The 23,779-nt window shown below is 38.2% G+C and overlaps 1 non-coding gene across 1 annotated transcript; it reads left to right on the top strand.

Moving 5' to 3' along the window:
- The first annotated feature begins 20,316 nt into the window (after positions 1–20,316).
- On the top strand, positions 20,317–20,423 carry LOC124509754 (U6 spliceosomal RNA). Its single transcript, XR_006961523.1, has one exon. It is a non-coding gene; the product is annotated as a U6 spliceosomal RNA (small nuclear RNA).
- The last annotated feature ends 3,356 nt before the right edge of the window (positions 20,424–23,779 follow it).

The following is a 23,779-nucleotide window of genomic DNA, read 5'->3' on the forward strand; positions in this document are numbered from 1 at the left end:
TACTATTTAATTTACTTAGTGAATTCTTAATTTCAGTGAATGTGTTTTTCAGTTCTAGAATTCCATTTGAGCCTTTATATATATATATATATATATATATATATATATATATATTTCAATTCTCTGGTGAAATTCTTCACCCATTTCTCTGCTTTCTTAAGCATATTATGCATAGTTATTTAAGTTTCCTATCTGATAACTCCAATATTTGAATTCTCTGTTGATGAGCTTTTATTGTTTGGTTTTTCTCTTGATCTTAGGCATTTATTCATGTTTCTTGACATGGTAACTTTTTTTAATTGGATGCAGGGCACTGTGTATTAAAAATTGTAGATGCTTCAGGTGATGTTAAATTTCTCCAGGCAGGGAGACATAGTACTGGAAGATCACCTTGATCCAGTTGATGGCAGGTGTTAGCCTTATCATGGCTGATCTATTCCTAGTTTCTTTTTGCTGGTAGAGTATCACCCTTAGTCTTAGGGCTTTTCCCTTATGAAACTTCAGTTTAAAGCCTTCTATGTTTAAAAGGGCTCCCTGGGTTAATTGAGCCTTAACTTCATTCTCTGATTCCCTAGCACTATCAGAATTCTGATGTCTTTTATTAGCTTTGCAGCCCCCCAACTGTTGATTTCTTTTTGTTTTTCTGGGACACTCATCTTGAGTATGCACACAAGTTAGGAATCAGTAAACATCTTAAGGTGAAATTGATTCTAGAGGTTTTTTTTGTTTGTTTGTTTGTTTTTGTTTTTTGTTCACTTCTCTCCTATTTGAATTCTGGTCTCCTTGGCAACACCACATTTTTACTTTGTTCTCTGCAACCCTGAGAGATTTCCACAGCCCTGACCACTATTTACTGCTAAGTCTCTATTTCCCAGTGCACTGAACTAGCAAATGTACTAAAGAAAAAGTCAAAGGCAAATGAGGGTCTCACCACACTGTACTTCCCAACTCTCTGAAATTTTGACCCCTGGAGTTTGCCTACCTTGTTACTCTTCAATGACTTCACACAGATACTTTATGCATTTGAACTAGTTTTTTAAATGGTTCTTGGCAGGAAGGTTAGTCCAAGACAAGTTGCTCCTTTGTAGCTGGAAATTGAAGTCTGTTGCTTTGTGCTTTGTAGTATGTTTGTTTTTTTGATTTTTCAGACTATCAATATGGATCTCAAAAGTGACCATATTCTCTTTCATTTCATCCACTGACTTTTAATTATTTTACTTTATTTTATTTTATTTGGAGAGAGAGAGAGAGGGAGAGAGTGAGAGAGAGTGAGAGAGAGAGAGAGAGAGAGAAGAGAATCTTAAGCAGGCTCCATGCCCAGCACTGAGCCAGAGGCAGGACTCAATCTCATGACCATGAGATCATGAACTGATCTGAAATCAAGAGTCAGACACTTAACTGACTGAGCCACCCAGGTCCCCCTCATCCACTGATTTTTAAAAAATAATTTTATTATTTTTAAAAATTCATATCCAAATTAGTTAGCATATAGTGCAACACTGACTTCAGGAGTAGATTCCTTAGTGCCCCTTACTCATTTAGCCCATATCCCCTCCCACACCCCCTCCAGTAACCCTCTGTTTGTTCTCCATATTTAAGAGTCTCTTATGTTTTGTCCCCCTCCCTATTTTTATATTATTTTTGTTTCCCTTCCCTGATGTTCATCTGTTTTGTCTCCTAAAGTCCTCATATGAGTGAAGTCATATGATTTTTGTCTTTCTCTAATTTCACTTACCATAATACTCTCCAGTTCCATCCACGTAGTTGCGAATGGCAAGATTTCATTCTTTTTGATTGCCGAGTAATGCTCCATTGTATATATATACACCACTTCTTCTTTATCCATTCATCCATCGATCGACATTTGGGCTCTTTCCATACTTTGGCTATTGTTGATAGTGCTGCTATAAACATGGGGGTGCATGTGTCCCTTCAAAACAGCACACCTGTATCCCATGGATAAATGCCTAGTAGTGCCATTGCTGGGTCGTAGGGTAGTTCTATTTTTAGTTTTTTGAGGAACCTCCCTACTGTTTTCCAGAGTGGCTGCACCAGCTTGCATTCCCACCAACAATGCAAAAGAGATCCTCTTTCTCTGCATCCTCGCCAACAGCCGTTGTTGCCTGAGTTGTTAATGTTAGCCATTCTGACAGGTGTGAGGTGGTATCTCATTGTGGTTTTGATTTGTATTTCCCTGATGATGAGTGATGTTGAGCATCTTTTCATGTGTCAGTTGGCCATCTGGATGTCTTCTTTGGAGAAGTGTCTATTCATGTCTTTTGCCCATTTCTTCACTGGATTCTTTGTTTTTTGGAGGTTGAGTTTGATAAGTTCTTTATAGATTTTGGATACTAACCCTTTACCTGATTTGTCGTTTGCAAATATCTTCTCCCATTCTGCTGGTTGCCTTTTAGTTTTGCTGATTGTTTCCTTCGCTATGCAGAAGCTTTTTATTTTGATGAGGTCCCAGTAGTTCATTTTTGCTTTTGTTTCCCTTGCCTCTGGAGACGTGTTGAGTAAGAAGTTGCTGCAGCAAAGAGGTTTTTGCCTGCTTTCTCCTGGAGGATTTTGATGGCTTCCTGTCTTACATTGAGGTCTTTCATTCATTTTGAGTTTATTTTTGGGTATGGTATAAGAAAGTGGTCCAGGTTCATTCTTCTACATGTCACTGTCCAGTTTTCCCAGCATTATGTGCTGAAGAGACTGTCTTGATTCCATTGGATATTCTTTCCTGCTTTGTCAAAGATTAGCTGGCCATACGTTTGTGGGTCCATTTCTGGGTTCTCTATTCTGTTCCATTGATCTGAGTGTCTGTTCTTGTGCCAGTACCATACTACCTTGATGATTAAAGCTTTGCAATACAACTTGAAGTCCGGGATTGTGATGCCTCCTGCTTTGGTTTTCTTTTTCAAGATTGCTTTGGCTATTCAGGGCCTTTTCTTGTTTCATACAAATTTTAGGATTATTTGTTCTAGCTCTGTGAAGAATGCTGGTGTTATTTTGATAGGGATTGCATTGAATATGTAGATTGCTTTGGGAGTATTGATATTTTAACAATATTCGTTCTTCCTATCCAGGAGCATGGAATATTTTTCCATTTTTTTGTGTCGTCTTCAATTTCTTTCATAAGCTTTCTATCGTTTTCAATGTATAGATTTTTCACGTCTTTGGTTAGATTTATTCCTAGGTGTTTTACGGGTTTTGGTGCAATTGTAAATGGGATCAATTCCTTGATTTCTCTTTCTGTTGCTTCATTGTTGGTGTATAGGAATGCAACCAATGTCTGTGCATTGATTTTATATCCTGCAACTTTGCTGAATTCATGAAACAGTTCTAGCAGTTTTTTGGTGGAATCTTTTGGGTTTTCCATATAGAGTATCATGTCATCTGTGAAGAGTGAAAGTTTGACCTCCTCCTGGCCGATTCGGATGCCTTTTATTTCTTTGTGTTTTCTGATTGCAGAGGCTAAGACTTCCAATACTGTGTTGAATAACAGTGGCAAGAGTGGACATCCCTATCTTGTTCCTGACCTTAAGGGGAAAACTCTCAATTTTTCCCCAATGAGGATATTAGCGTTGGGTCATTCATATATGGCTTCTATGATCTTGAGGTATGATCCTTCTATCCCTACTTTCTTGAGGGTTTTTATCAAGAAACGATGCTGTATTATGTCAAATGCTTTTTCTGCATCTATTGAGAGGATCATATGGTTCTTGTCCTTTCTTTTATTGATGTGATAAATCACGTTGATTGTTTTGCGGATACTGAACCAGCCCTGCATCCCAGGTATAAATCCCACTTGGTCGTGGTGAATAATTTTTTTAATGTATTGTTGGATCCGGTTGGCTAATATCTTGTTGAGGATTTTTGCAATCATGTTCATCAGGGAAATTGGTCTATAGTTCTCTTTTTTAGTGGGGTCTCTGTCTGGTTTTGGAATCAAGGTAATGCTGGCTTCATAGAATGAGTTTGGAAGTTTTCCTTCCATTTCTATTTTTTGGAACAGTTTCAAGAGAATAGGTTTTAACTCTTCCTTAAATGTTTGGTAGAATTCCCCTGGAAAGCCATCTGGCCCTGGACTCTTGTTTTTTGGGAGATTTTTGATTACTAATTCGATTTCCTTACTGGTTATGGGTCTGTTCAAATTTTCTATATCTCCCTGCTTCAGTTTTGGTAGTTTATATGTTTCTAGGAATTTGTCCATTTCTTCCAGGTTTCCCATTTTATTGGCATATAATTGCTCATAATATTCTCTTATTGTTTTTATTTCTGCTGTGTTGGTTGTGATCTCTCTTCTTTCATTCTTCATTTTATTTATTTGGGTCCTTTCCTTTTTCTTTTTAATCAAACTGGCTAGGGGTTTATCAAGTTTGTTAATTCTTTCAAAGAACCAGCTTCTGGTTTCATTGATATGTTCTACTGGTTTTTTTTTGGTTTCGATAGCATTAATTTCTGCTCTAATCTTTATTATTTCCTGCCTTATGCTGTTTTTGGGTTTTATTTGCTGTTCTTTTTCCAGCTCTTTAAGGTGTAAGGTTAGGTTGTGTATCTGAGACCTTTCTTCCTTCTTTAGGAAGGTCTGGATTGCTATATACTTTCCTCTTATGACTGCCTTTGCTGTGTCCCAGAGGTTTTGGTTTGTGGTGTTATCATTTTCATTGGCTTCCATGTACTTTTTAATTTCCTCTTTAACTTCTTGGTTAGCCCATTCATTCTTTAGTAGAATGTTCTTCGGTCTCCAAGTTATTTGTTACCTTTCCAAATTTTCTCTTGTGGTTGATTTCGAGTTTCATAGCATTGTGGTCTGAAGATATGCACAGTATGATCTCGATCTTTTTGTACTTGCTGAAGGCTGATTTGTGTCCCAGTATGTGGTCTATTCTGGAGAATGTTCCATGTGCACTGGAGAAGAATGTATATTCTGCTGCTTTAGGATGAAATGTTCTGAATATATCTGTTAAGTCCATCTGGTCCAGTGTGTCATTCAAAGCCATTGTTTCCTTGTTGACTTTTTGATTAGATGATCTGTCCATTGCTGTGAGTAGGGTGTTGAAGTCTACTATTATGGCATTACTATCGATGAGTTTATGTTTGTGATTAATTGATTTGTATATTTGGGTGTTGCCACATTTGTGGCATAAATGTTTACAACTGTTAGGTCTTCTTGGTGGATAGACCCCTTCATTATGATATAATGCCCTTCAGAATGTCTTGATATAGTCTATTTTAAAGTCTAGATTGTCTGATAAGTATGGCTACTCCAGCTTTCTTTTGTTGACCATTAGCATAATAATTGGTTCTCCATCCCCTTACTTTCAATCTGAAGATGTCTTTAGGTCTAAAGTGTGTCTCTTGTAAACAGCATATAGATGGATCTTATTTTCTTATCCATTGTATAACCATTTGTCTTTTGATTGGAGCATTGAGTCCATTGATGTTTAGAGTGAGTACTGAAAGATATGAAATTATTGTCATTATGATGCTTGTAGAGTTGGAGTTTCTGGTGGTGTTCTCTGGTCCTTTCTAATCTTTGTCGCTTTTGGTATTTATTTATTTATTTATTTATTCATCTTTTCTCCCCTCAGAGAGTCCCCCTTAAAATTTCTTGCAGGGCTGGTTTAGTGGTCACAAACTCCTTTAATTTTTGTTTGTCTGGGAAACTTTTTATCTCTCTATTTTGAATGACAGCCTTGCTGGATAAAGAATTCATGGCTGCATATTTTTCTGATTCTGCACATTGAATATATCCTGCCACTCTATTCTGGCCTGTCAAGTTTCTGTAGATAGGTCTGCTGCAAACCTGATCTGTCTTCCCTTGTAGGTTAAGGACTTTTTTTCCCTTGCTGCTTTCATGATTCTCTTCTAGCCTGAGTATTTTGTGAATTTGACTATGATATGCCTTGTTGATGGTAGGTTTTTGTTGAATCTAATGGGAGTCCTCTGTGATTCCTGGATTTTGATGCCTGTGTCTTTCCCCAGGTCAGGAAAGTTTTCTGCTATGATTTGCTCACATAATCCTTCTACACCTATTTCTCTCTCTTCCTCTTCTGGGACCCATATGATTCTGATGTTGTTCCTTTTTAATGAGTCACTGATTTCTCTAATTCTTAAATCGTGCTCTTTTGCCTTAATCTCCCTCTTTTTTCTGCTTCATTATTCTCCATAAGTTTGTCCTCTATACTGCAGATTCTCTGTTCTGCCTCATCCATCCTTGCCTCTGCAGCATCCATCTGTGATTGCAGCTCAGTTATAGCATTTTTTATTTCATCCTGATTAGTTTTTACTTCTTTTATCTCCACAGAAAGGGATTCTAATCTATTTTTGACTCCAGCTACTATTCTTATTATCATGATTCTAAATTCTGGTTCTGACATCTTGCTTGTGTCTGTGTTGGTTAAATTCCTGGCTGTCGTTTCTTCCTGCTCTTCCTTTTTGGGTAAATTCCTTTGTTTCATCATTTTGAAGAGAGAAAAGGAATTAATGAGGTGGAAAAAATTAAAATTAAAAAATTAAAATTAAAAAAATGTTAAAATTAAAAAAATGTTAAAATTAAAAACTTAAACACACACACACACAAAATCGAACAAATGATGCTAGATCCTAGGTGTGTTTTGGTCTGGGTGTTGAAAATGGCTTGTTAGATTAGGGAAAAAAGGGGGGAAAAAAGAAAAAAAAGGAAATCATTTGAAAAATTCAAAAAATGAATACATTATAGTAGATTAAAATGAAAGGATGGAAGTCAAATAAAATTTGAAAAAATTTACACAAAAGTAAAGAATATTTTAGAAAAAATTAAGGAAAATATTGTTAATAAAAATTAAAAATAAAAATGAATTTTTTCCCTTTCTGTATTCAGGAAAAAGAAAAGAAACGAAAAAGAGAAAAAAAAGGAAATCATTTGAAAATTTGAAAAAGTTAATACACTGTAGTAGACTAAAATAAAATGATGGGAGTAAAATAGAATTTGAAAAAATTTACATAAAAGTAAAAAATATAGTAAAAAAATTAAGGGAAAATATTTTTAATAAAAATTGAAAATAAAATGATTTTTTTCTCTTTCTGTATTCAAGAAAAAGAAACGAAAAAGAGAAAAAAGAAAAGGAAATCGTTTGAAAACTTGAAAAGTGAATACACTGAAGTAGACTAAAATAAAATGATAGAAGTAAAATAGAATTTGAAAAAATTTACACAAAAGTAAAAAATATAGTAAAAATATTAAAGAAAACTATTTTTAATAAAAATTGAAAATAAAAATGAATTTTTTCTCTTTATTCAAAAAAGAAGTGAAAAAGAAAAAAAGAAAGAAAGAAAATTGAATAGATGGAACTGCTAACAGATTGAAATATGACTGAAATTACTACGTTTTACCCTAGAAGTCAGACTATGTAGCGCTTTATAGTACATAAATTAAGCAGGCGGTGAGACTTGTGTTCTCGAAGAGCGAAGTTGGCCCAGTTGGGCGGGGCTCAGCGTAATGGCTCCGCTCTCCACTAGATGGCGCTGCTAGCCTAATGGGGTAGAGTGCTGTGGCGCTCGTAGGTATGTATGTGCATGCGCGGGAGCGGTTAAAATGGCGTCACCCACCTATGCATTCTCTAGTATCAGAGCTCTGTTCTCCCTGATCAGCAATCCCGCACCCGTCCTTTGTCTTCAGTTTTCGTCCACTCCCCGCTTTTACACTGTCCGTCACCCAGCCTCAGTTAGTAGCTTTCTCCTGAGTTTTGTCTCAGATGCGACTGTTTTCCCTGGCCCCTTGCTTCTGAGGGACTGCAGCTTTGATCTGCTCCGCCCCTCTGTGGGAGGGTCTTACCGAGCAATGGCCGAATGCCGGCTGCGCCCAGGAACGCTTGTGGGACCCTGCTGCTGCCGGTGCCCAGAGACTGCGGCCGGGTGTCAGTCCGCCCCACAAAAACTTCGGGAGGTAGTGTAGCAGCAGCGCCTCAGGGATTATGGAAAATCACAACACACGTCTGGCCCCAGGCTTCACCCTTCACGACCTTGTTCCAGCACCAGCGAATGTGGCCGTTCTCTGGGTTCTGCTGGGCCCAGGTGGCCTCACAGCCTCTACCAAATGTCCTTCCAGCAGTGGAACCACTTTTCCCCGTGTGGCCCGAGAACCTCCCGGACCCCACTCTGCTCCTGGGGATTCGCCCTTCCCACCAGAGCACCGCCAGGTATCGAGCTGCGGAGTTGCAGACTCTGCAGTCTTAATGGAATGTAAGCCCTCTCCTTTCTCCTTTCTCCCTTTTTAGTTTAGTCCCTGCGGCTGTTTCCAATTTTCCACTTTCTCTCCAGCTGCTTTTGGGGAGGGGTGCTTTTCCCATATTTTCCCCCCTTCCCCAGTTTCCGTCCTCTCTCTGCCCGTAAAAGTGGCTCCCTGCCCTCTACAGCTTCTTTCTCCCAAGGTTCAGCTCTCCGCGCCGCGTACCTGCTGAGTTCTGTAGTTCAGGTTGTGCAGATTGTTGCGTTAATCCTCAGATCAGTTTTCTAGGTGTGCAGGATGGTTTAGTGTTGCTCTGGCTGTATTTCATGGACGAGAGACATACAAAAAACTTCCATGCTGTTCCGCCATCTTGGCTCCCTCCAGTCACTGATTTTAAGTGAAAAAAAAAATCATGTTTCTCGGTCCCAGAAAGTCTTATTTTGAACCATGGTTGATCATCACTAGGTGTTCCTTCTTTTCCTCCATGTTGTCACCTGTATCCTTTAGTAATTCTGTTTCAGTATTGTAGTTCTTCTCTGGCATGTAGAGGCACCAGGATGAAGCTTCACTACTCACTCTCTTTTCTGATCGAAAGACCAGACTTTTGCAGCGTCTCTGGCAGGGAGGACTCACCTCCAGATTCAGTTCCCCTACTGGTCCTCCCTAGACCATTCCCTATGGCTTGTATCACTCTTCCTCTGAGGTAGAGAGCAGACTTACCTCTAGGAACTGAGAAGCTCTGGTTCTCACCTCTAGAGGTTTTTTTTTTTTGCCACAGGAGTTTCCTAGCCTCCATTTTGGTCTGACGGGAAGCAAAATTCTGTGCCAGCTCTTTCCTCAGGACTATAAGTTGTTCACCTAAGCCTTCCTCACTCTCTTCAGCCCCTACATGCCTCCTGGACCCCGTGGATGCTCCTGTTCAGAAGTGAGAGACATTTTGATTGGCATTGTAAAGCACTGGACAGCAGGGATGCATATTTCTGCTGACATCTTCCCAGAATCCCCATTAACCTTTTTTCCAACTCTGAATGTAGGTAGTGCCCCCAGGAAACTAGGTCAAGGTCATTGGTGCATAGATAACCATGGAAGCTAATAGTCTTAACAGTATTAAACATTGCTTAGGTTAAGGTATGTAAAAATCAGTATGCCATCAGCAAAGAAGCTAAAGAATAGTTTAGTGAAATGAACATTTGGCTTACAACTCTGAATATTATACCAGCAAACATGATTTAGTTGGTTCTGGGTCCCCATGAAAGAAGAGTAAATAAATAAAATTTCATAAAATTTAGGAATGTTTGGTATCAATTCCAGCACTTTCCAAACTGGCATTAATTACAAGCTTAATAAGGGTGTTAAATAGGTTTGTTTAACTCTTAAACAATGTTAAGTAGGTTTTTGTTTTGCTGTTGGACTTGTCAGTGCCGTATTTACCCCAATGTGTATTGTAAATCTCCAAGGAGGGAAAATCAGTGGTCACAGAGAGCTAGTGATTGCTGTTTAGTCATTGAAATACTGCTCTATTTCAGTGACTGGTGAAATAACAGATCATTCTGTCAGTCATCAATGGCATCCTCTCTTGACTGGGCTATTGTGTTTTGGTTTGGATTCCCCCCCAAAGCATATCTTATGAGTATATCTGACTGGAGAACTTTATTTGAGACATAATGTCAGGAAGCACTACTAGGGACATAGGGCACTGAGACAGGGAAGAGAAAACAGCCAATAGAGTGTGTTAATGTGGGTAATTGGGGATCAGGCTTGCTAAGGACCTCTAGGTGAGGGTATAGAACATCTTACTTGACAGGCAAGGAAGCTGAAGAACTTATCAACCAACTCTCCTGTGTCTGTCTGAGGGTAGTGTGTAGAGAACAGTGATTCCCAAGAGGATATGGGTTGATTGCCAACATTGTCTGGTACATATTGTAAACAGATTTGCAAAAGGTCATGCATATCACATTTACACTGTGTATTTCTTGTCTGTGTTCCTTTTGTCCCTCATACTGCTGCTTCTTGAAATACTACCAACCTTCACATTCTATGTCAAGTAGTATGTCCTCCAGAAACTCTTCCTTAATTTTTCCAGCTATAAATGATACTCATTCTGTTTACCTTCATAGCATTAGTTTTAAACCCTTACTTGAATAACTTTGCTCTTCTCTCATGCAATTTCCTCCTATTGCATTATAGTTATTCATAATTAAATCTATCTCTCTTACCAAGACACTTAACCCTTGAAGGGAGGGATATATCTCATTCATCTTTCTAAACTTGCAGCACTTAGTACAGTGGCTTGGGCAGGACAGGAGCACAATCAATGTTTGTTGAATGACTGAAGGTCTTCAGATTCTATCACAAAAACAGCATTAGCAAAGTCTGATTTAATACATGAAGAATTCAGTTGTTACTTCTACAAGTAAGTGGATGGCTTGAATCATTTATTCTTGGAACAGTCATTCTCATCTGTTGGATGGAGTTTGTATCTGGATGGCCAAACATTTAAATAAATGTCAGGAGGGGCTGGGAAATTTCCTTATTCCATCTGGACTGCAAGACACGTGTATGGGTGGGTCTGTTCTGAAGACATGTTTAGAAGTAGTTAAGTATGTCCTTGGGAATTTTCTGATTTTATTCAGGCAGATGTTTTCTCTAACTAGTATTGGTCTTTGTTTAGATAAATAGGAAAGTCAGGATAGTTCCCTTTGGCTTTTTTAATAGAAAATGCTGTGTTTCTTCTGCATTCATAATGAATGTTTATAGTCATTTTTATATATTAAATGCTATTAATCAAGAGAAGTAATCTGAGTTAAGCTACTGCCCTAAATAAGTAAAAAACGGGGGTGTAATTGGAAATGGCTTCCCCTCTCCTATTTTTGTACTGTTCTACTTAATATTTGGCAGATGGAGTATGAATAGAAATGCTTAAGTTGGAATGCTTTATGGGGTTTTAAACTGTTGTTAATTAGTCGTGAAATAATTTTAATTACTTAAAAATTCCATTATGACAGTGCTTCAAATATGTGTCACATATTGGCAAACTATTACAGACCATTGTCTTGTAAACTATTTTATTTACACTTATATTGATGGGAAGAAAAATAAGGTGAATATATTTAATATATTTATAGAGAAGTGATTTGACAGGGTTAAGAAAATCTATTTACCTCAAATTGGGCTATAAAAATCCATAAGCCTTTGGGTTTTTATCAGTGGTTCAAAGCGATTACTTTTTAAAAAATGGAAAAAGTAATGTGAAGGGAAGAGGAACATCAACTGAGTGTAAGCACCTTCCTCCAGATTCTTCTTTTTACCATTTCAATTCCTTAAAATTTTTTTTAAGTTTATTTATTTATTTTGAGAGAGAGAGAGAGAGAGAACATGCGAGCAAGCGAGGGAGTTGGCAGAAAGAGAGAGGGAAAGAGAGAATCCCAAGCAGGCTCTGTGCTGTCAGCACAGAGCCTGACTCGGGGCTTGAATTCATGAATCATGAGATCATGACCTGAGCCGAAACCAAGAGTTGGATGCTTAATCAACTGAGCCACCCAGGCATTCCACTATTTCAATTCTTTATTTCAGCTATTTGCACTTTTGTTCCTAGCCCAGAAGAAGGAGGTGACAGTCATGGCTATCAAAAGTAGCCTTTTAAAAGCTGTAGGAAGATTTGTTGAGGAAGGCTAATGTTATATATAAGGAATTGGAGAGTAAAGAGAGATTCATTCCTTTATTCATTAATCATTTGAATATTTGTTGAATTAATAAATGAAATATTAAGACACAGTTCTTAGCTTCCAGAGATTTATGTCAGTAGGAGACAGAACACATGTAGTCATATGGCTATTATAAAACATAGACTATGTGAGCATGTGAAGATAGGTTAGAAAATATTAAAAAAAAAACACAAGAGGGAGAATCACTTCAAGTCTGGGGGGTAGTGTGGTGGTGGAATCTAGGAAGACTTCTTTAAAGAGGTAGCATTTGAGTCCTATCTTGAAAAGTGAGTAGAATTTTAATAGGCAGGTAGGAGAATATTTATAAGAGATACATTACCCTTTTCTCCTTCCTCTAACTGTACCTTCTCCTGTACAGCCCAAGTATGCTGGGGACAGCTGGCCCCATTCCAAGCTCCAGGGACAGCCTTCCAAGCAGATCAGCATCTTCTGTTCCCAAGGCTGAAGTAGAGAAAGGTCCAGGGCAATCAATGGGTCAGAAACACAGGTGAGGTTTCTGCATCAGCGATCTGGGCTGGAGGAGGATCAAGAACTGGAAGTTGAAGTGATTGGTCAGTGGAGCTGTAAGAGTGCTGGGGACTTGGATGGAATAGCAAAGGTCCTGGATCTATCACTTTGGTGGGGGAAGTTGATCCCATTCAGAATGGTATCAGATTTGACTAACAGAGGGAAATGATTCCCAAGGCATGTCCAGAATCCAATGCCTTTTAACTCACTGGCTTGGTTCCACCTGATCATTCAGCCTAGTTTTAACATGACAACCCCCACCCCCCAACACTTCTTCAATTGTATCTTCATGAATTGATCAGATCTGTCCACTTCTCTCTGTCCCCACTGCTGATAGTCCAATTTCCCCCTAATTACTTCTCATCCATATGACTGCAATCCTCTACTAAGTGATCTCCCTGGCTTCTTCCCATTTCAGAATGACCTTTCCAAAACAAAAATCTTGTAATGCTAGTCCCATGCCTTGTCTTTCATTACTTCTCAACCTCCATCTATGCCATAGTGTCTCTGAGCATGTGACGGCTTCCTAAATATAACAGTACTCTTTACCTGTACATGTGATGGTTCTTTGCCCATAACCATTGTGTCTCCTTCCCTCTACCCCCAGCTTATGCCCTAAGCCTCTCTCAATATGAATATTTGGGGCCTCTTCCCAATTCCCAATCTACTGAGACTCTAAGGGGGTTGATGCATTTAGTCTCCTTCTGTGGCTGTAGAGGTGAACAGTGCACAGCAGAGCATTGACTGGTTGCAGTGAATTAAGTGTTTTAAAAAATGGAGTGCAAGACTGACCTCTATTCTGGCTTTTGCCCCAACTCTCATGAAGTTAACAGTGAGCGAGGGCAGAGCATTGGAGGACAGGCTGGCCATTAACCAAGGTCAAGACAGCCAGAAGTCAGGGTCTAGAGGGACATGGGCTGTAGAGCAGTCAAGGGCTTTGAAACAAGAGTGGGAGAGCAAACCGTTGAAGGCTCTGGACTCTAATGCCTCCCCTATCTTCTAGATTTGTCTTCCCCAGCTTGTCTGCACCACCCTCATCTCCCAAAGGTGGCTGATATGAAATTATCTTGGTGCTTAAGGGGACTGCTCTGCATTATTTTTGAATCTCCTCATGAAATTTAATAACAGATACTTCTAGTTTTGAAAAAAGTTTGCATTTTGAAAAACTTGCCCAGCAACATTCATGTCTAAATTAATTTTGTTCTATAGGTAGAGAGGGCTAATTAATTAATTCATAAGAATGCGTTTTTTAGAATAATTCCTCTCTTGCCTCATGCTGTGTGGAATTTTAACTAAGTACCAGATAAATTAGTTCTGCCTTTGTGGCGTTTTCCATAGCTAATGTTTTACAACTGTTCAAAAACCTAATCAGTCATTGTAAGACAGCAGTTTTTGCAGCTGCATTACAAAGAAAGTGGCATGGTCTGGATTTGTCATCTTCCCCAATCTTGATGTTTTGGCAGTTGGACTCTTATTAATAAAGACTAAATACACTCAGTTACTCAACAACAGTTTACTGAGCATTTAGTATAAACAACACATTGTGTTAGGCACTGGCAGGGATACAAGTGTGCAAAAGGGCTCATTGCAACTCTCAGGGAGAGAATCTGGTAGGGAATATAAGACACAGAGAAAAAGGAAAAAACAGAAGGAAAGAGGTATAAAGGGCAGTAGTTATTCCATTGGAGCACTTGAAGAAGAGTTATTGGAGTCTATAGGGAGCAGAGGTGAGGAGGGAGGAAAGGAATGTCTAGGCAGAGAGAATTCCATGAGCAAAAGCTCAATGGTAAGAAAATACAGGCCTTGTTTACGGAGTGCAAAGGGAGTATTTGGTATTTGGGAAATGTTGATTGGGGCAGAGTACCCAAGGCTTTTAAAACATGCTGATGTGATTGCTTATTTTTATTTTTTATTTTTTGCCAGTAGTTCTTACAATGAGATCTACAGACCTACAAGATTCATGTACTTTCTTTTAGACTATTTTTACAACAACAATGGATTCTTTCTCATTCATATTATATGTACATTATGGGTCCACTGTGGCTCTGTTTCACTCTAGGACACAAGCTATTGCTACGGCATCCATCTGGAGCATTTCTGGTTGGCAGGGCAGAAGGAAAATATGGAAAGTCACGCCATATCATTTAAAGCTTTTGTTCAGAAGTGATGCATATCATTGGCCAAATACAGTCTACGAGAACTAAGAAAGTTTTATTTTTTTAGATTATCACCTAAAAAAATGTTGATGTAATTTGGAGGACCTGCACATTCACCTTTAGACCGAGAACAGCCTTGACATTTCAAAACTATGTTGGCTTCAGTGATTAGCTCACATCAAATAGTACCGCTGGGTTGTTTTATGAGTGCTCCCTGGACTATCAGAGGCAATTGGAGAAAGTAAATGATCCTGATGTTTTTGCCCCAGTTGAAGCCAAATGACATCACCAGTGTACAATGAAGATGTCTCAGGGCTTTGAACACAGAAGTGGAAGGATTTAGTCATCACAGGTGCATTGCAATATAAGTGTGCCAAACAACAACAGCAACAGCAAACAAATGTGTGCCATAGCATTTCTACTATACTTATGTTTAAGATGATAATTTAGTTTGGGGCACCTGGGTGGCTCAGTCGATTAAGTGTCCGACTTCAGCTGAGGTCATGATCTCACAGTCTGTGAGTTCGAGCTCTGTATCGGTCTCTGTGCTGACAGCTCAGAGCCTGGAGCCTGCTTCAGATTCTGTGTCTCTCTCTCTCTCTGCCCCTCTCCCACTTGCATGCACTCTCTCTCTCTCAAAAATAAATAAACATTAAAAAAATGTTTAAAAAGACGATAATTTAGTTTAAGCTAAGTATCATTAATCATGTTAAAATAATGTTTGAAAGGATTTTTAAGGTTTCATTTAATTTAATTTTTTATTTATTTTTAATTATTTTTAATTATTTATTTTTATTTTGTAAGCGGGCTCTGTGCCCAGCATGGGGCTCGAGCTAATGACCCTGAGATCAAGACCTGCATGCTCTACCAACTGAGCCAGGCCAGCATCCCTAAATTAGTGCTATTAATTTGACATTTATTGGTTTGATGGTTTTGTTTTTATTTAGTTTGTAAAGTTATTTTAGTTTATGATTGTATAAGACATCTAAACATAAAGAGTTTATGACACTTTTATATTTTCTGTAAGTAAAATGCTGATAAAAGGTGCTTTAAAGAACTCCCCCCCCCTTTTAAAGGGATAGCCAGGCATTACTAAGATTTGAGGAATATTGAGGTAGGCAGTGAGAATGCATTGGAGAATTTTGTGGATGTGAGAGAGGTGGTTAGGGCTGTGCCCAAGAAACCTGATCTGACAACAATATGTATTGTTTACTAGAGAAAGAAAAGACTGGGAGAGGAGGCAGGATGTGATTTCAAGAATCCAGGTGTGTGGTAGGAAGAGTTTATGGGAATGGAAAAGAAGGGATAGATGGACAAGATGTTGGCAGAAGCATCAATGGGAAGTTTTCAGGGTCTACTTTGATGTAATGGAGGGGAGGAGAGGAAGGAATCAAGGCTCTCTTGAGATTTTTATTCCCTGTAAAAAAAAAAAAAGAAAATAGGAGAACCATGAGCAGAAGAAGCTAGAGAAATCGAGAATCAGTTTAGCAAAGACAGAGTTTAATTTTATTTAAAATTTTAAAAAAGATTTTATTTTACCTTTTAAAAGTTTATTTATTTTGACAGCAAGAGAGAGCACGCATGAGTGAGTGGGGGAGGGGCAGAGAGAGAGGGAGAGAGAATCCCAAGCGCCACAGGGCTGAACTCACAAACCATGAGATCATGATCTGAGCTAAAACCAAGAGCTGGATGCTCAACTGACTGAGCCACCCAGGCAGCCCTAAACGATTTTGTTTTTAAGCAATCTCTATACCCAACACAAGGCTCAGACTTACAACCCTGAAATCAAGAGTCACACTCCACCCACTGAGCCAGCTGGGCGCCCCAATAGAATTTAACTTTTGACATGATATTTAACCTGTTAATAATAGTTTTCAAATAAGTCAATACATTTAAAAGATATAAAAGTAAAGAAGAAAAATAATGCTTTTTGAGTAAGGGATGCTAGTATACTAGTTTACCTATAAACAGTATTATTTTTATGTCTCCAGTACCTAGAACATTGCTTGGCACATATAATGCATTCGATAAATGTTAGATGAACTGAATTAGTTGAAATGAATTAAATAGGACTCTTTGAAAAGATTAATCACTTTGATGTCTTCTTCTGGCATTACAGCTAAATAAGAGCTTCGAAGAACCCTGCTGTTTCAGAGCAAATAATATTCTGCATAGAACATACTTCTTGAGACATTGCTTGTCTTCCCAGAGGAAGGGGATATATATATTCAGGGAGCACTCCCAATATACCATTGAACTGGAGTGGGAATGGCAGGGAACCAGGACCAGGGAAGGGAGCCGTGGGGGGAGGCAGACTCTCCCTGAAAATATGTGGCAACAGAGGCATTGCTGTTGGGATAGTGAGCCTTGGGACAATGAGAAGGTAGGGAAGATGACTCCTGCACTGAGCCAAGCCCTTCAAGCTGAAGTAAGCCCTTGGCTTCTTGGAAGAAGCAGAAGCACACGCTCTTTAGAGGAAAGCTTTGCCAGATTTTGCCCACCAAACTCCCACTAATTAAATGGAAATGGTGAGCTCTCAATCAAAGGTTATGAAACCCATGGTAAGGAAATTCAGAAAGATTGAAAACCAGCGGGAACAACAAATAGTAGATTTGGATTCTTCAAGGATGGAGATATTCAAGTGATCGGGTATTGAGCATAGAGCAGTTGGGTTTAAGGAAATAAAGGGCACAATGGTAAATCTAAGCATACAACAAGATTCTATCAGGAATGACCAGGCAAAATTGAAAAAAAAATTTAAATCTGGGAAATAAAAAATACAAGTGTTGAGATAAAAAAAAAATTCAGTAGCAGATTAAACAGCATATTAGACAAAGATGGAAAACAGTAAAGAGAAATAGAGTGCTCCAGGGTATATATACATATATATGTATATACATACATATATACATATATATGTATATACATACATATATACGTATATATGTATATACATACATATATACGTATATATGTATATACATACATATATACGTATATATGTATATACATACATATATACGTATATATGTATATACATACATATATACGTATATATGTATATACATACATATATACGTATATATGTATATACATACATATATACGTATATATGTATATACATACATATATACGTATATATGTATATACATACATATATACGTATATATGTATATACATACATATATACGTATATATGTATATACATACATATATACATATATATATACACATATATAAAAAAAACCCAAACCTCCAAATATTTATCTACAGAAAAATGGATTAAAGGATGTTATAGTTATAAAATGGAGTAATAAAAAGCACTGAAAATGAATCACCTGTTGAGGGGCCTGGGTGGCTCAGTCGGTGAAGCATCACACTATTGATTTCCACTCAGGTCGTGAGCTCACGGTTGTGAGATCGAGTCCTGCATTGGGCTCTGTGTTGAGCCTGGAGCCTGCTTGGGATTCCCTCTCTCCCTCTCTCTCTCTGTCCTTCCCCACCCTCTCAAAATAAATAAACATTAAAAAAATGAACTGTGTTTCCAAGCAACAACATAGATTATTCTTGGAAGCATAATCTTAAGTGAAAAAAAAAATCAACTTCCAAAACCTCATATAAAAAGCTGTGTTTGCTTTTTAGTGCTCAAAATGAGGAAACTCAATAGCATAGTGTTTAGGTGCACATATATCATAGATAAAACTATAAAAGAGGAATAGAATGATAAACCAAATTTAGGATGGTAAATGCTTCTGGTAGGGAGGTCGGAGGATTAGTTAGGAAAGAGTGCATAGGTAGATGCAAATTGTTTACAATTTTATAATGCTTAAGTAGTAATTTTGTTGATTTTTATTATATTCCTATGCTTTATTATTTAAATGGTATAGTTTTCTTGTCCATGCATAAAACATATAAAAATATAAAAAGAAACAAAATATTTTAAAATTAACCTTTTACAAATTGGGAGTCATTGTTTTCTGAGTGAGCCGTTTGATTTGACCATAATTTTCATCTAGCTTCCTCAAGTAATCCACCCTTTCCTCAAGTTCTTTATTCATAATAGTTTCTGTGGCATACTCGTTTTTTTCTGGGACAAAACCCAAAGGAAACCTTTGATCATTTTTGTTTAACGGTTTCTCCTCCAAAAAAATGTTAGTCACATGAAACTGCCAAAAGATTTAAACAGTCCCCAATGAAACATCTGTTACCCACCCCCCCCCAAAAAAAGTCTTTTAGACCATGTCATTATGATGCAATAGTTCATTTGAAAAAATTAAACTTCATTTTATTTCCATAGGTCTGTCTTGTTCTGCGATGTATTGGTTCAAGTTGCCTAGGAAGATGAAAAATCTGATAAAGGAAATTCTGAGTTAAAAAATGACACATACAGACCAAGTGACAGTGGCTTCTGAAGAAAAATCTTGCATGTCCTCCTTCTTCCCCTTTTGGGCATAGCTGTCCTTTTCTCTCTAATTTGGACATCCTAGGAAATGATTTTCCAAGAAGTGCCTTCTGTTAGGAAAATCTATTGAGATGTCTCTGGGTTCTCCACTTTGACACCCAAGCTGCTAATCTCTGCTGCAGAAAGTGGTGCAAGCTTGAGGACCATGTCATTCGTGATAATGGCCTCTAGCTTCACCTGGCCTGCACTACCATGCCAATATGCCTACCCCAGCAGCACTGTTCTGTTTTCAAGAGATGGAATGAACCTATAACTCCACAGAGACAACAGACACAGGCTAGGCATGAAGTCCCTTCGTCTTATACCCCATCTCTCTACATTGAGGGTTTTCCAGTTCTTATGTTAGCTCTCTGTAGCATTTAATGCTACTGACCTTGCTGGACAGGAAATGTAAGTTTAGTGAGCAAGAGTGAGATTATAGGGTGGGGACTGGGTGAACCAAAGAGCTGATTTTTGCTGTGTGAGAATGTGAACTCATGATCTTTCTGGGCTTTCTAAAGATACCAGAGCTATGGATGTTAACTAGCTACAGAAGCCCAGAAAACATCCATCCCTTGTGATTTCCCGTATGATGGAGACTTTGCCTGTTTCTTCCATGCTCAATTCTGGTTATCTTAAGGAATCTGTTGTGGCTTCAGCCACAGCTGGACTACAATGCCTTCCCCTCTTCACCTGCTTTTGCTGGAATGGTGGGAGCAGTTTTCTGTGTTGGAGACCAGATGCCTTTTCTTGTAGAAATGCTCAATTACAGTTGGACCAGAACCCTTAGTGCAGTGTAATCCTTCAGATACGTTGTGGGTTAAAGAGGCATGCAACTCTGCTTTTGCGTGGGAATCTAAACAACCTTTCATGACATTGCTTCTAGGGGAAAATGCAGTTTGAGTTCCAAATAATTGCCTTATAAACAAACACATTCAGTGCCTGTGTTGGGAACTGCCTGTTCTGTGAGCTAAGAAGTTAGTTGTTTTTTACAAAGTGGATTTTCCCCTTCTGTCCTTAGGTCAGCCACGCTTTTCTGAATCATGTGTTGTGTGTTTTACATCAATTAAAATAATTTTCTCTGAAATTATACTAGAACACCTGTTCATTCATCCATCAATGTGTCTATCCACTTCTTTGAACAGTATGCTCATTTTTAATGTGCTATTGATATAGTATTTATTAAAGTCTTTCTACTTTTTACTATTCTTGTACCTGCTAAGGATTTTTGTTGGCATTGAGTGTATGTAGTTTTCATGCACGAAAGCTAAATGGAAAGTTTCAGTACTCGCTTTGGCAGCACAGATACTAAAATTGGAACGATGCAGAGAAGATTAGCATGGCCCCTGAGCAAGGATGACATACGAATTTGTGAAGCGTTCCAGATTTTCCAGATGTGTAAGTAGAACTTTTGTTAAATCAAAAAAAGAAAAAAGAAGAAAGAAAGTTTCATTGGTCTATACGATTCTCTGCTATATGCTAAGGTCTTCCAGGGCAGGACTAAGTCAGTCTCCTTTGCACCCTTTTTGCTGAAGAAGTCTTTTCTTGCACTGAACTGAAACACCATAGTTCTGACCCGTTTTGAAATACATTACCATGGCACTTGGCAATGAAGAACTTACCTCATTATAGCTGTCTTTCTTGGCCACTGAGATCAATCAGGTTCAAATCTAGATTAGGTGATTATTGCTTTCAAGAATAAAGAAATTCTTTCATATCCTTGTGGTAGGCACTGGCTTGCTCATCACACACATTTCCTCCTCTAATGTGAGTGCATTTCCCAAGATCCTTTGTCGTGAGAGGTGGCCAAGTTCTAGGCAATGAAAGGTGAATGGAAATGAGCGTGCCACTTCCAGGCTCTGGCTGACAGACACTTCCCTGTATAACTTCCCATGCTCTTTCCCTGTTTGTTGGATGAGTGCGGAGGACTGTGAGGCCCAGGAGGAATATAGAGTACCCAAGATGGAAGTAGCCTGGGTCCTTGAGTGACCATGTGGAAGTCCACTCAGTCAGCAACACCCATTTCCAATGTCATATGAATAAGAAATAAATTTCTACTGTATTCAGTCACTGAGATTATGGGGTTTATCTCTTTTAGAAGCTGGCATCACCCTGACTAATACAATTTTCCTTAAACATATTTGAGAACTGTTTTGTCCTTTGTATATGTAGATGATGATTATATTCTGATAGCAGTTCTCTGATACCAACTGGGTGTTCTACAATTCAAATCAATTCGATTCAATTCAATTCTGACACTAAGTAGAGTTAGCCCAAATCCCTTAACCTACAGGTTAAGGGGCTCAGTCCTATAATGCTTCTCCCACTTCAGACGCCAGCTACATACAAGTCCTGGGTATTCCCAAGCCACCTGCACTTCTGCCTGGCTAGCTACAAATCTGGGAGTTCCCATGACCACTCCTACCTTCAGGTTCAATAATTCACTAAAATGACTCACAGAATCCATAGAAAGTGTTATACTTATGATTACACTTTTATTGTAGAGGATACAACTCAGGAACAGCCAATTGAAAGAGATGAATAGGACAAGGTCTGGGGGGCAGGTGGCATAGAGCTTCTATGCCCTTTCCTTGTGGAATCAGGGCACACTATCTTCCAAGAGCATCCATGTGTTCACCATTTCATTATGTAACATGATGGATTAAATTATTGATCACAAGATTGAACCCAATCTCCAGCTTCCCTCCACTCCTTAGAGGTGGGGTGGGGGTGGGGCTGAAAAGTCCAACTGTCCAATCATATGCTTGGTCTTTCTGGTCACCAATCCCATCCTGAAGTTATCTAAAGACCCACCACGAGTCACTTCATTAACATAAACTCAGGTATGAATGAGAGAGGCTCCTTAGGTATAGCAAAAGACACTCTTATCAGGAAATGCAAAGGATTTTTGAAGCTCTATGCCAGGATTGGGGGACAAAGGCCAGACATTTTCTTTATTATATCACAATGGTAAATGACAAAGGTCAAAAATTAATTGTTGGAGCTTATTGACCAAAGAAAGTCTCTGAACAGGAGCTTGCCCACTAGACCATTTCTCCTCAAGCTCTAAAATTTTCTCCTGCATCCTGGATCTTCTTAGTTCCTCACCTCTGTTACACCTCTAACATGCACATCCTTCCCAGTTCAGTTAGAAGGAAAGTTCACATTCATAGCTGAGTGACCAATAGTCTGTTTAACTTCACTATTGCTTTGTATCATTTTATGCCTAGAATTCTGCTTTGTTGATCATTTATTTTTTTAAATAACATTTATTGCTATTTCTGATTATAAAGTACACATATGCTAATAAAAACCTTATACTGAAGGATAGCTACTATTAATATTATAATATATTTGTTTACAGTCCTTTTGCATGCATGTCTTTGTGGAAAAATTTTTCTCTTTATACAGTTACGATTATATTGCATATTGTTTGGTAATGCATTTTTCCCTTGCCTTTATATCACAAACATCCCTTAGGTCATTCAGTATTCCTTGAAAACATCACTTTTATGGCAATAAAAATCCACATATGTACTGTGTCTATAGATCTATCATAATTTACTTAGACATTTCCAGGTGGTCTGAGTATTTTGGCTTTTGTGTTCTCAGTGTTATAAATAGTATTATGATGACTATCTTGTTTCATAAATCATTCTGTATTTTTTGATTATTTCTTTTTTTAAAATTAAAAAAAATTAATGTTTATTTGTTTTTGAAGGAGAGAGAGACAGAGCATGAGCAGGGCAGAGACAGAGAGAGGGGGACACAGAATCTGAAGCAGGCTCCAGGCTCTAAGCTGTCAGCACAGAGCCTGATGTAGGGTTCGAACTCACAAACTGTGAAATCATGACCTGAGCCGAAGTTGGATGCTTAAATGACTGAGCTACCAGGAGCTCCTGATTATTTCTTTAAAATAGGTTTGTAAATGCCCCCATTCCTTTCAAATGCAAACATCTATTATATTTGAGGTTATTTACATTTTCAACAACATGTATATCTTTAAGAAGAACAATTTGGCACCAAATCATAAGAATGAAAATACTGTTTGTATCTTTAACCTGGTTATCCTCCATTGGGAAGAAATCCCAGTGAAATTAAAAAAAAAAAAGAAGAAGAAATTTGTCCAAAGATGTTTATAGCACTGTTTATTCATAATAATGAATCAGAGAAAACTACCCAACTATTTCAAAGTAGACATATGAACACATGAACATGATACATAGATGGAAAAAATGATGTGAGTATGTTGCTATTTGGAAATATGTACACAAGACAATGTTAAAAAAAGGACAAAGAATAGAATGTCTATACTGGTTACAACTGAGTAAAAAAATATATTCCTATATGTTGACAAAAATTGGGAGGGGATTTAAAGCAACATTAGTATTGGTGATTTAAGTATGGGCAGCCTTTTCTGTAAGCTTGCTTAAATGTTGTGCCAGTTTGACTTTTAAACTCACTCATTCAAGTTACCCTAAGTAAAGGGGAATTTATTGTTTGGATATCCTAGTACTAGAAATGAGGTGTGGAAAGACATCGTCAGTTGATGCGGTTTTAGGAATAGTTCTTTCCTTTCTGTGCATCATCTTTGCTTCACACAAGGATCTGCCCTGACTCTGCTCTTACCTACCCTTGTCCTCCTTCTGACTTTTGATTCCCATGATACCATCAGGCTCTTAGGGCTCTCCAAATCACTTTATGGAGTGAGGGACTCTGATTTTCTCAGGAAATATTGACTTGAAGG

The sequence above is a fragment of the Lynx rufus genome, unplaced genomic scaffold (assembly GCF_022079265.1).
Source record: "Lynx rufus isolate CCGP_SWC_20201006 ecotype Redwood Valley unplaced genomic scaffold, mLynRuf1.p SCAF_14, whole genome shotgun sequence".
In the NCBI taxonomy this organism is placed as follows: Eukaryota; Metazoa; Chordata; class Mammalia; order Carnivora; family Felidae; genus Lynx; species Lynx rufus.